Source organism: Physella acuta, unplaced genomic scaffold (genome assembly GCF_028476545.2).
Source record: "Physella acuta isolate Inbredline_101_S28 unplaced genomic scaffold, ASM2847654v3 ptg001983l, whole genome shotgun sequence".
NCBI lineage: Eukaryota > Metazoa > Mollusca > Gastropoda > Physidae > Physella > Physella acuta.
Genome location: NW_026733488.1, coordinates 20,388 through 30,664, shown reverse-complemented (window position 1 = coordinate 30,664; position 10,277 = coordinate 20,388).

Below are 10,277 nucleotides of genomic sequence, written 5' to 3'. Positions count from 1 at the left end.
CAGTCTAATAGAAAAAATATAGAAAAAATGGTGCACTGATTGATTTTATTACTAACGTGGAAGACACTAAAGATTTGGTAAACGCAAGATTACAACTGTACAAAAATGTAGGTAGCAAGCAAACAAGGACGAAACCCCTGGGCAGTTTAAATGTTCAAGAAAAACTAATAGACTGTAAAAGAAAAAATCTACATCGGGAAATGAGTAAAACGTTTTTTGAAAAAGTTGGCGTTTTTGTAAGACGATGTGGTTACTTTATAGTCATTGTAGCTGAATTTTTACAAACTGTTCTTTTAACTATACTAACTTGAACGCAGTAACAATGTCTATATCAAAATTTATATTATCCCAAAAGTGACCCAGTGTTTAAAATATTTATTTAAGTAGAAAAAAATTATTCTGTTTAAGATTAATGTACATAGCAAAATTTTTTAATAGATGGTAATTAATAGTAGGAAAAGCAGGAAAGCGACTTGTCTGTCACTGTTTCTTAAGGATGTATAATTTACAGTTACACAATCAAGACAGAACAGTTAAATCAATATGCAAAGGCTTGTAGCCGTTAAATTTTTTAACTTTAACTGTTTATAATTTAATATTTCAGTTTAAATAAGCTTATTTTTCTACCTCTTTCGGTGCCACCCTAGGGTCGGCTCCCAGGGAGGCTGCCCTCCTACCCTCCAGCTAAGCATCTGGTTACAACTACCGTTTTATAAACAATACACCTTTTTTCACTGCAAAGTCAGGTGCTCCCACACAACGCTTATACAGTGACAATATTTATTTAACTGAAATTGGTAGCAGTATTCTCGACAAATTTAAAATATCCACAAAGAGCCGTCAGTTTAACAGATCAAGACCATGGTGCACCTTCCAAACGTAAACATTACAAAGGCTGATTTGGTTTGTAAATCGTCTTTGGGTCGATTGAACTTGAGCGTAGACAATGATTTACTGAACAAAGGCTTGCATCACTTAATGGGCTTTAGCCCTCTGTTGCTTCATAAAGCTGTGTTGTCGCTCAAGCGCATTCCTGTTAAAATACATAATGCTCATTGGCTGGAACCTAACACATTTTCATTTACTATTATCGGTGTTAAGCTCACGGTATCTATGGTATCTGATAATACAAAAATATTTTTTCCCATTTTTATTTAATTAACATAATAGTTTCATAAATGTATTAAATTCATGATATTCATATATTCATAATATATATATATATATATATATATATATATATATATATATATATATATATATATATATATATATATATATATATATATATATATAAAATTGTACTTGAAGATATCAATAGATATATATTTTGAGAAAAAGAGACAGTAAGGGAGTGTGCAGAGCAGAAAGTGTTTGCCTTATTGGGTGACAAGGTGTGAAATTATAAGATGGTTATATTGCTTCTGTTTAAAGTAATAGTTTTGGTATTATTTGATTTTTAATTTTTTAATTTTTGTTATTTTTTGCATGTTTCATGAGTTTTGTATATTTTAATATTAGATTTTATACATCTTAATCACTGATTTCTTTATCATCATGCGTTGTTTATTCTCACCATCCTGGCCCTCCTAAAATGTGCTAAAATTAGACCATTTTAACATTTTCCACATACCTAATACACCATGAAGTACGAAACATTTTAAAACAATTCCTAAAATCCTTTCCATATCTTTGGTTTCTTTGAAACTCGATTACAATCTTTTATAAATAATGAAAAATTCATTACTAATTATAACCTAATGCCCAGAGACACATCCATTCACAAAGAAACTGGCCTTTGCGTCTATGTCCACTCCTCCATTCGTTTCAAGTACAGGAAGGATCTGTCAACAGACAATATTGAATTTATATAGATTGAAATGGATAATAGAAAAAAACATCCGGCAATTTTAATTTGTTTCCTTTATAGAAATCCCTGCGAAAATATTATATTGAAAAAGTACACTGACGTATTTAAATTTACTTTAATACTTAACAAAGTAGGCTACCCCCACAGAGTTTTATCTGTATGTATATTTAATACGTTTGTCTGAAAGACGCGAACTATTATTTGGGTCATGTCATTGATAACGCGGATACCTCAAACGTTCAAACGAAACAAAATGTTTGCATAGATAAGCCATATTGAAGTTTAAATACTTTTAATATTTTTTGCATTAATCTCTAAAAAGAATTTTATTCGAACAAATTAGAATGGGCCATATTTAAATCTTTTTCTCTAACCTAGTTTGTATTCAAGCGAATTTTAAGCTCTTTCCAAAAAAAAATGTTAATCTCCTGAACTTGACTATGTAATGTAAGCTGGATTTTAAAAGTTAATTAAAACTAAGTTTCAGAAACCTAATACATAAATGGGACAGGATGGTCATATATTAGGGCATTCCGCTGCTAACCCGATATTCTTGCATTCGGATACCTGACTAGAGTAGCACATCCGTGAGTCCAGCCATATCTGATGTGCACCAGACTGACTTTCAATAGAGTCGGCTGGGCATAGTGCTAAAAATACTATCTCTGCAAATGCCGAGGTCAGAGAAACAGGTTAATTCTACTTCATCTGTCTTGTGGGCGTCCAGGTAAGAGAGGGAAGTTTATTTTGCTTTAACTTAAGTCAAAAGTGACCTTGTTAAAATCCATATTTCATGAAATGGCCTAGTTTTTGGAAATCATTTTGAATATGGCTTATACAGAACAATGCCACGGCGTGGTAGAATAGTAGAGCATACAACCAGTTTGTAAGATTGTGCACTACGCTCAGGGGGCTTTTAATTATATATATATAAAATTTCTTCCATCCAACTAAAACACACACACACACACACATACATATATATATATATATATATATATATATATATATATATATATATATATATATATATATATATATATATATATATACATATATATATACATATATATATAATATACTAACTGCACCAGCTTGGTAACAAAACTAAGCCAAAAAGAAACACCAAAAAAAACATAAACGTAAACACAAAAAAACACACACAATGCGAAACGCAAACATAAACACAAAATAAAACACAAGCACAACGCAAACGCAAATAAATAATAAAACACAGACGAAAATTCAATCGCTAATGTAAACGCAAACACAAACACAAAAGAAAAAAAAACACAACCACAATTCAACACAAACTCAAATGCAAACTCAAAACACAAAAAAATGGACAAACTCAAATGCTATCGCAAACGAAACACACAACACGCAACGACAAACACAAACGCAAACGCAAACGAAAAGACAAACGCAAACACATACACAAACCCAAACACAACTCAACACAAACTCAAGCGCAAGCACACAAAAATAACGCAAACGGTATCGCAAATGCTAACACAAACGCAACATCCAAACACAAATACAACCGCAACGATAACTAAAACGCAAGCGCAAACAAAAAAGCATACACAATGTAATACAAACTCAAACACAAACACAAATACACAAAATGGACAAACTCAAACGCTAACGGAAAGGAAACACGTATCATGCAACACACAAACACAATAGAAATAGACAATAGACAATAGACAATAGACAATAGACAATAGACAATAGACAATAGACAATAGACAATAGACAATAGACAATAGACAATAGACAATAGACAATAGACAATAGACAATAGACAATAGACAATAGACAATAGACAATAGACAATAGACAATAGACAATAGACAATAGACAATAGACAATAGACAATAGACAATAGACAATAGACAATAGACAATAGACAATAGACAATAGACAATAGACAATAGACAATAGACAATAGACAATAGACAATAGACAATAGACAATAGACAATAGACAATAGACAATAGACAATAGACAATAGACAATAGACAATAGACAATAGACAATAGACAATAGACAATAGACATAGACAATAGACAATAGACAATAGACAATAGACAATAGACAGTAGACAGTAGACAATAGACAATAGACCAATAGACAATAGACCATAGACCATAGACAATAGACAATAGACAATAGACAATAGACATAGACAATAGACAATAGACATAGACAATAGACAATAGACAATAGACAATAGACAATAGACAATAGACAATAGACAATAGACAATAGACAATAGACAATAGACAATAGGACAATAGACAATAGACAATAGACAATAGACAATAGACAATAGACAATAGACAATAGACAATAGACAATAGACAATAGACAATAGACAATAGACAATAGACAATAGACAATAGACAATAGACAATAGACAATAGACAATAGACAATAGACAATAGACAATAGACAATAGACAATAGACAATAGACAATAGACAATAGACAATAGACAATAGACAATAGACAATAGACAAATAGACAATAGACAATTAGAAAATAGACAATAGACAATAGACATTAGACAATAGACTATAGACAATAGACAATAGACAATAGACAATAGACAATAGACAATACACAATACACAATACACAATACACAATACACAATACACAATACACAATACACAATACACAATAGACAATACACGATACACGATACACAATACCCATTACACAATACACAATACACAATACACACACACAATACAAAATACAGAATACAGAATACAGAATACAGAATACAGAATACAGAATACAGAATACAGAATACACAATACACAATACACAATACACAATACACAATACACAATACACAATACACAATACACAATACACAATACACAATACACAATACACAATACACAATACACAATACACAATACACAATACACAATACACAATACACAATACACAATACACAATACACAATACACAATACACAATACACAATACACAATACACAATACACAATACACAATACACAATACACAATACACAATACACAATACACAATACACAATACACAATACACAATACACAATACACAATACACAATACACAATACACAATACACAATACACAATACACAATACACAATACACAATACACAATACACAATACACAATACACAATACACAATACACAACGCAACACAAACTCAAATGCAAGCATATAAAAATCACAAACGTTAACGCAAACGAAAAACAAAACAAAAAAACACAAAATGCAAAAAAAAAAAAAAAAAAAAAAAAAACCAGAAATACAATCACAAAACCTTAGCAAAGAAAAAAAAAGTAATTATTTAGAAAAATATCTGAAGTTCGGCCTTACTTACATCACTGGAAATGGAATAGAAAAGAAATAATGCGTAATTTGCAAAGTTGTTTTCATCAACGAGTCTTTGAAACCTTCCAAACTGAAACGTCTTTTGAGACAAGTCATTCAAAACACACCAAGAAGGTAGATAGTTCTTTCGTGGGCGTGAAGCTAGTTGCAAACGTCAGATACTTGATGAAACAGGAAGTTTTCACACAGCATTAGTGCAAGCATCATATGAAGTCGCATTAGAAATCGCCAAGCAAAAAAACGTCACACAATAAGAGAAAATCTCATCAAACCCTCAATGTTGAAGATGGTGAATTAATTTTGGGGGATTTTAGTGCTGTAAAGATGCAACTGATATCTCTGTCTAATAATTCTATTCAGCGGCTTATAGCAAACATGTCTGTAGATGTTAAATGATACATTTTGAATGAAATCAATCTTTCACCATTGTTTGCTTTTCGAGTTGAATCAACAGCCACGAATTGTGAAATATATTCATTCAGATGATAGTATAGAAAAGAGTTGCTATCATGTGAAGATATAATGGAGAAAATAAATAAGTTTCAGAAAACAGTAAAAGATTCAGCTCACTAACCAAGGGGAATCCATTGCATGATTCACCGGTATGCCCTCGCCAGCAATACTCTTCCGATTCCATTGCTAACGCTAATTAAAATCGTAAATTATATTAAATCTGGAGCCCTAAACAACCGTCTGTTTATAGAGCTGTGCAAAGATATGTATAAAGATCACGAGGTTATGCTTTTCTACATTACAGTACGCTGGCTGTTAAAAGTAAATTGTGAATTGACAGATGAAATCAAGTTGTTCTTGGAAGTGAAAGGTAAACAAGACTTTTTGACATACTTTATTGAACAGATATATTCAAACATCAACGTAAGCAACCTGGAGCTTCATGGAAAATAAACGAGTATTATCTCTTGTCATGATTATCAAAGATGCAAAATTGGCGAAGAAAAATAAATCTTGGAAATATTGCCATGTTTGTGGAGTATGATTGTGAGGTAAATACAAATTTGAAAAAGCAGATTGCTGGGCATCTTGAATCTCTTGGCATCGAACTGCGGCGTTATCCCTGAGCTGAAAGAAGAAGAATCTGCATGGACACATTACCCGCACTCTGCTTCCCTTGATGTTGCGACCATTCCCAATGAATTACAAGATGGATTCTTAAATGTGCGGAAAGATTTCGCGTCATATGAAAAACTGCTCACACAATTTTGGTGTAGTATGCACTATTCATATCCAAACGTGAAATTGATTGCCTTTTGAGTTTTTGTTCCTTTTGTCTCTACATATCTTTGCGAGGATAGATTTTCAACACTTCTCCAATTAAAAACAAACTAACGAAATAAATTAAATGTTAAGAATTACTTGAGGTTGGCGTTAACAAAACCTCAAGCGCGAGTGTCGAGGCTATTTTATACAATGAAGTTTTTCATCGCTTATAGTAGAGTGATCGCTTGCATTATTGTGATGTATAGCATTTATTTTCTACTTTTTAGTTCAATCAGAAAACGTGGGTTTTTTAAAACTTTTTTAATGATAATTATTAATTCTATGGGGGTCGCGGGTCACTTAAATTTCATAAAAGGGCTCGCCACTAGAAAAAAGTTTGGGAACCACTGATTTAGAGTGTATGCTAGTACAGAAAGCAAAGCAAATACCAGCAAAAAAATTGAAGCCTCTGATTTATTCGAGTACCAGACGGAAAACAAAAAATACCATGTGTCCACAAGCACTCAAGTAAATAAAAATAAGCCGGGAGAGATCTTCCTAAACTTTCTACAATATTCGTATTATAACACTACGGACGATGGCAACTTGGAATATTGACAGGATTTTAAATCCCTTTTTAATTATTTAAACTTTTAAAAATGCAAAACAGCAAGTGAACAGAAAAAAATGTGTACACTAGTGCTGAATATTATTAGTACTTTATAAATTCATTTGCGTTTTTTTGAAAATCGGAAATAGCGTAAATTATTACTCCCGGTCAACGGATATTACCCAAAATTTGACAGAGGTCAGATAATTAGAGATTTTACTTAATTGTGAAATTTCATTTATCAATCTGAAACAGTACTCAAATTATAAGCGTTTGAAAAACTAAAAGTAGAATAAGTACCACTTCCGGTTATCGGAAAATTTGAAACAGAAATACAAAATTGATATAATACTTTTATATGAAACATTTCATCAACCGATCTGTATCGGTACTCAAGTTATCGCGTTGACAGACAAATACACATACAGACACTCATACATACTTATACACAGACATACGGACAGAATTGTAAAACTATATTTTTCCGACTTTTTTGCATGATTACAATACTTCCTCTATACTTCGTATACGAAAGTAGAAATTAGAGCGAAACTTTGTTTTCCATTTAAAATAAATACTAAGTAAGAGCTTACATAGAAATTCTTCTAAGTTTTGGGTTAATAATTTAATTTCTAGATTATCTCTTCTGCTTAGGAACTTGACCAGCAAAGTTTGAAGATGTTTGCACTGTGAGTTGCAAAAGTTCACAGAGACACTTCATTATAGGATACCTTATCTACACTATAGACGGCTATAATTATAGTGTTTTTGAATTGGTAGCTGCATATGAATTAAATCGTAAGAGGGAAGCTAAATCCGGAGTTTATGTTCTTGAAAAAGTTAACCGGTACCTGATATGGGTTTCTTTCTAGAAACTTTTTTTTTTGCAATTTAAAACAAATCGACGTGTTGACAGATCCACAGTCAATGTAGACAGGGCAAAAATCAAGTGAGGAAGTTCTGGTTTAAAGCCTAACTCTAAACTGTTGTGATGTGTTCGGCTGGACATACATTGAGCTACTCACGCTTAATTTACTAAAAACAGAAGTTGCGTTTTAGATTTTATCTGGTCAAACCTCAAGGGGTATGTGTTCAATCCAGTATTGACAAAAAAAGTAAACTTTCCCAGGAAGAAATCAGAAATTTTCATCTAGCTTTCAGGAAACAATTTCAAATTTAATTGAATAATGCGAATTAAAACTTATAGCTAAAATAAAACGTTACTTATGTTTTCAGTATTTTAGACAAATGTCACTCAAAATTTGAAAGTAATACTTATATGCAATATTTCATCTACCTAACTGAAACAGCACTCAAGTTGTCGCGCTCACACGAACAAAGAGTAAATCACCACGATCTTTCCCGAAAATCTTTTAAATTTGATAGAATCATGTAAACACAATCGAATACTTGTATTTGAAATGTTGTCCACCTAACTTAAACGGTACTCAAATTATTGGCTTTTGAGAAACCGGAAGTAGAGTAAGTAACACTTCCAAATATTGAAAATCGCCCAAAAGGTTAAAGTAAACTTCAAATTTGATATAATATTTGGATATGAAATGTAATCAAATTAAGTGAAACGGTACTCGTTATAGTGTTTATGCATACACACGCACACATACACACACCCACACACACACACACACACAAACACCCAGACACACCCACCCACACCCCCACCCACACCCACACCCCCAACCACCCAACACCCACACCCCCACACATCAACACACATATCCCGCATTCGATAAAGTAGGGACGTGTAAAACGGTGAAAACTGTCACAATATCATTTAGTTTATGTGCACGATTACAATACCTACTCAATACTTTGTATACGAGAAAGTAATGAAATGAAGCTTCTATTAGACGTGCAAAAGTTCCATGACGTTTTGGTATATTTAAAAAAAAACAATGCGTGGATGATAGCAGTGGTATATCTAGTAGCTGTTATAACGCAGAAAAAAATACCTTAAATTCCTGAAACGTTAGAGGAAAAAAAGAGGTTGGGAGGGGGGGGGGTTGTTGAGAAAAGTACCATTGTTTGGTAAAACTGTACATTGTGGTATATAATCTGAACGTGCAAATAATTAATTTATGAAATGGAAAACAAACTCCATCGTTAGTTCCCCGAGTTGACAGAAAAAAAGAACCATAACAGACTATATTTGATACAAAATCTATTGACTGCTGTCATTGATATAGACAGCTTTCTCAATGAATAATAAGACAAGATTTTCAACTGTACTTTGTTAAAAAAAACACCACCAAATAAATGACATATTTAGAATGACATGAGGTTGGCGTTTATAAGCCACCATCGAAATTTTAAGAATTAAAATTATACTATTTATAGTAAATAAAAAAAAATAAAACAATACTAAACACACAATTTTTTGGATCAGTTTTTCCTACATAAAAAATAATAATAAAAATTATAATAAAAACAATAACAACAACAACAACAACAATAATAATAATAATAATAAAAATAAAAATAAAAATAAAAATAAAAATAAAAATAAAAATAAAAATAAAAATAAAAATAAAAATAAAAATAAAAATAAAAATAAAAATAAAAATAAAAATAAAAATAATAATAATAATAATAATAATAATAATAATAATAATAATAATAATAATAATAATAATAATCTATATATATATAATTCTCTTCTGGGAGCCTTTAGAAAACAAGCTGCAAGCGCCCCTTACAGTCCCCTCTCTTCCTCTCTATCGCTACCGCCCCCACCCCCCCCCCCCCCCAACCCTCTCACATGGTCAGGTGAGTTGTAGTTCACGCTGTTTACATTTTACAATCATAGAGACGGGTTTGGTGACGGCTATTAGGGGCAGATAATTTAGTTTGAAACGATTTTAAACTTAGAGGAGGTAACTAAGAGGAGGCTGCTTTCACGTGGGGGGGGGAGGGGAGGGGAGTTTAGTGTTTTTAAGGAAATATTTTCAGTGGCAGCATTGGTACTGTCGAATTCACAAATTATGAATTACTGAAAAGTAGAAAATACAACTAAATAGCGGCGTATGATACGTCGCGGGTCGGCTCGTAATAATAATAATAATAATAATAATAATAATAATAATAATAATAATAATAATAATAATAACAATAATAATAATAATAATAATAATAATAATAATAATAATAATAATAATAATAAT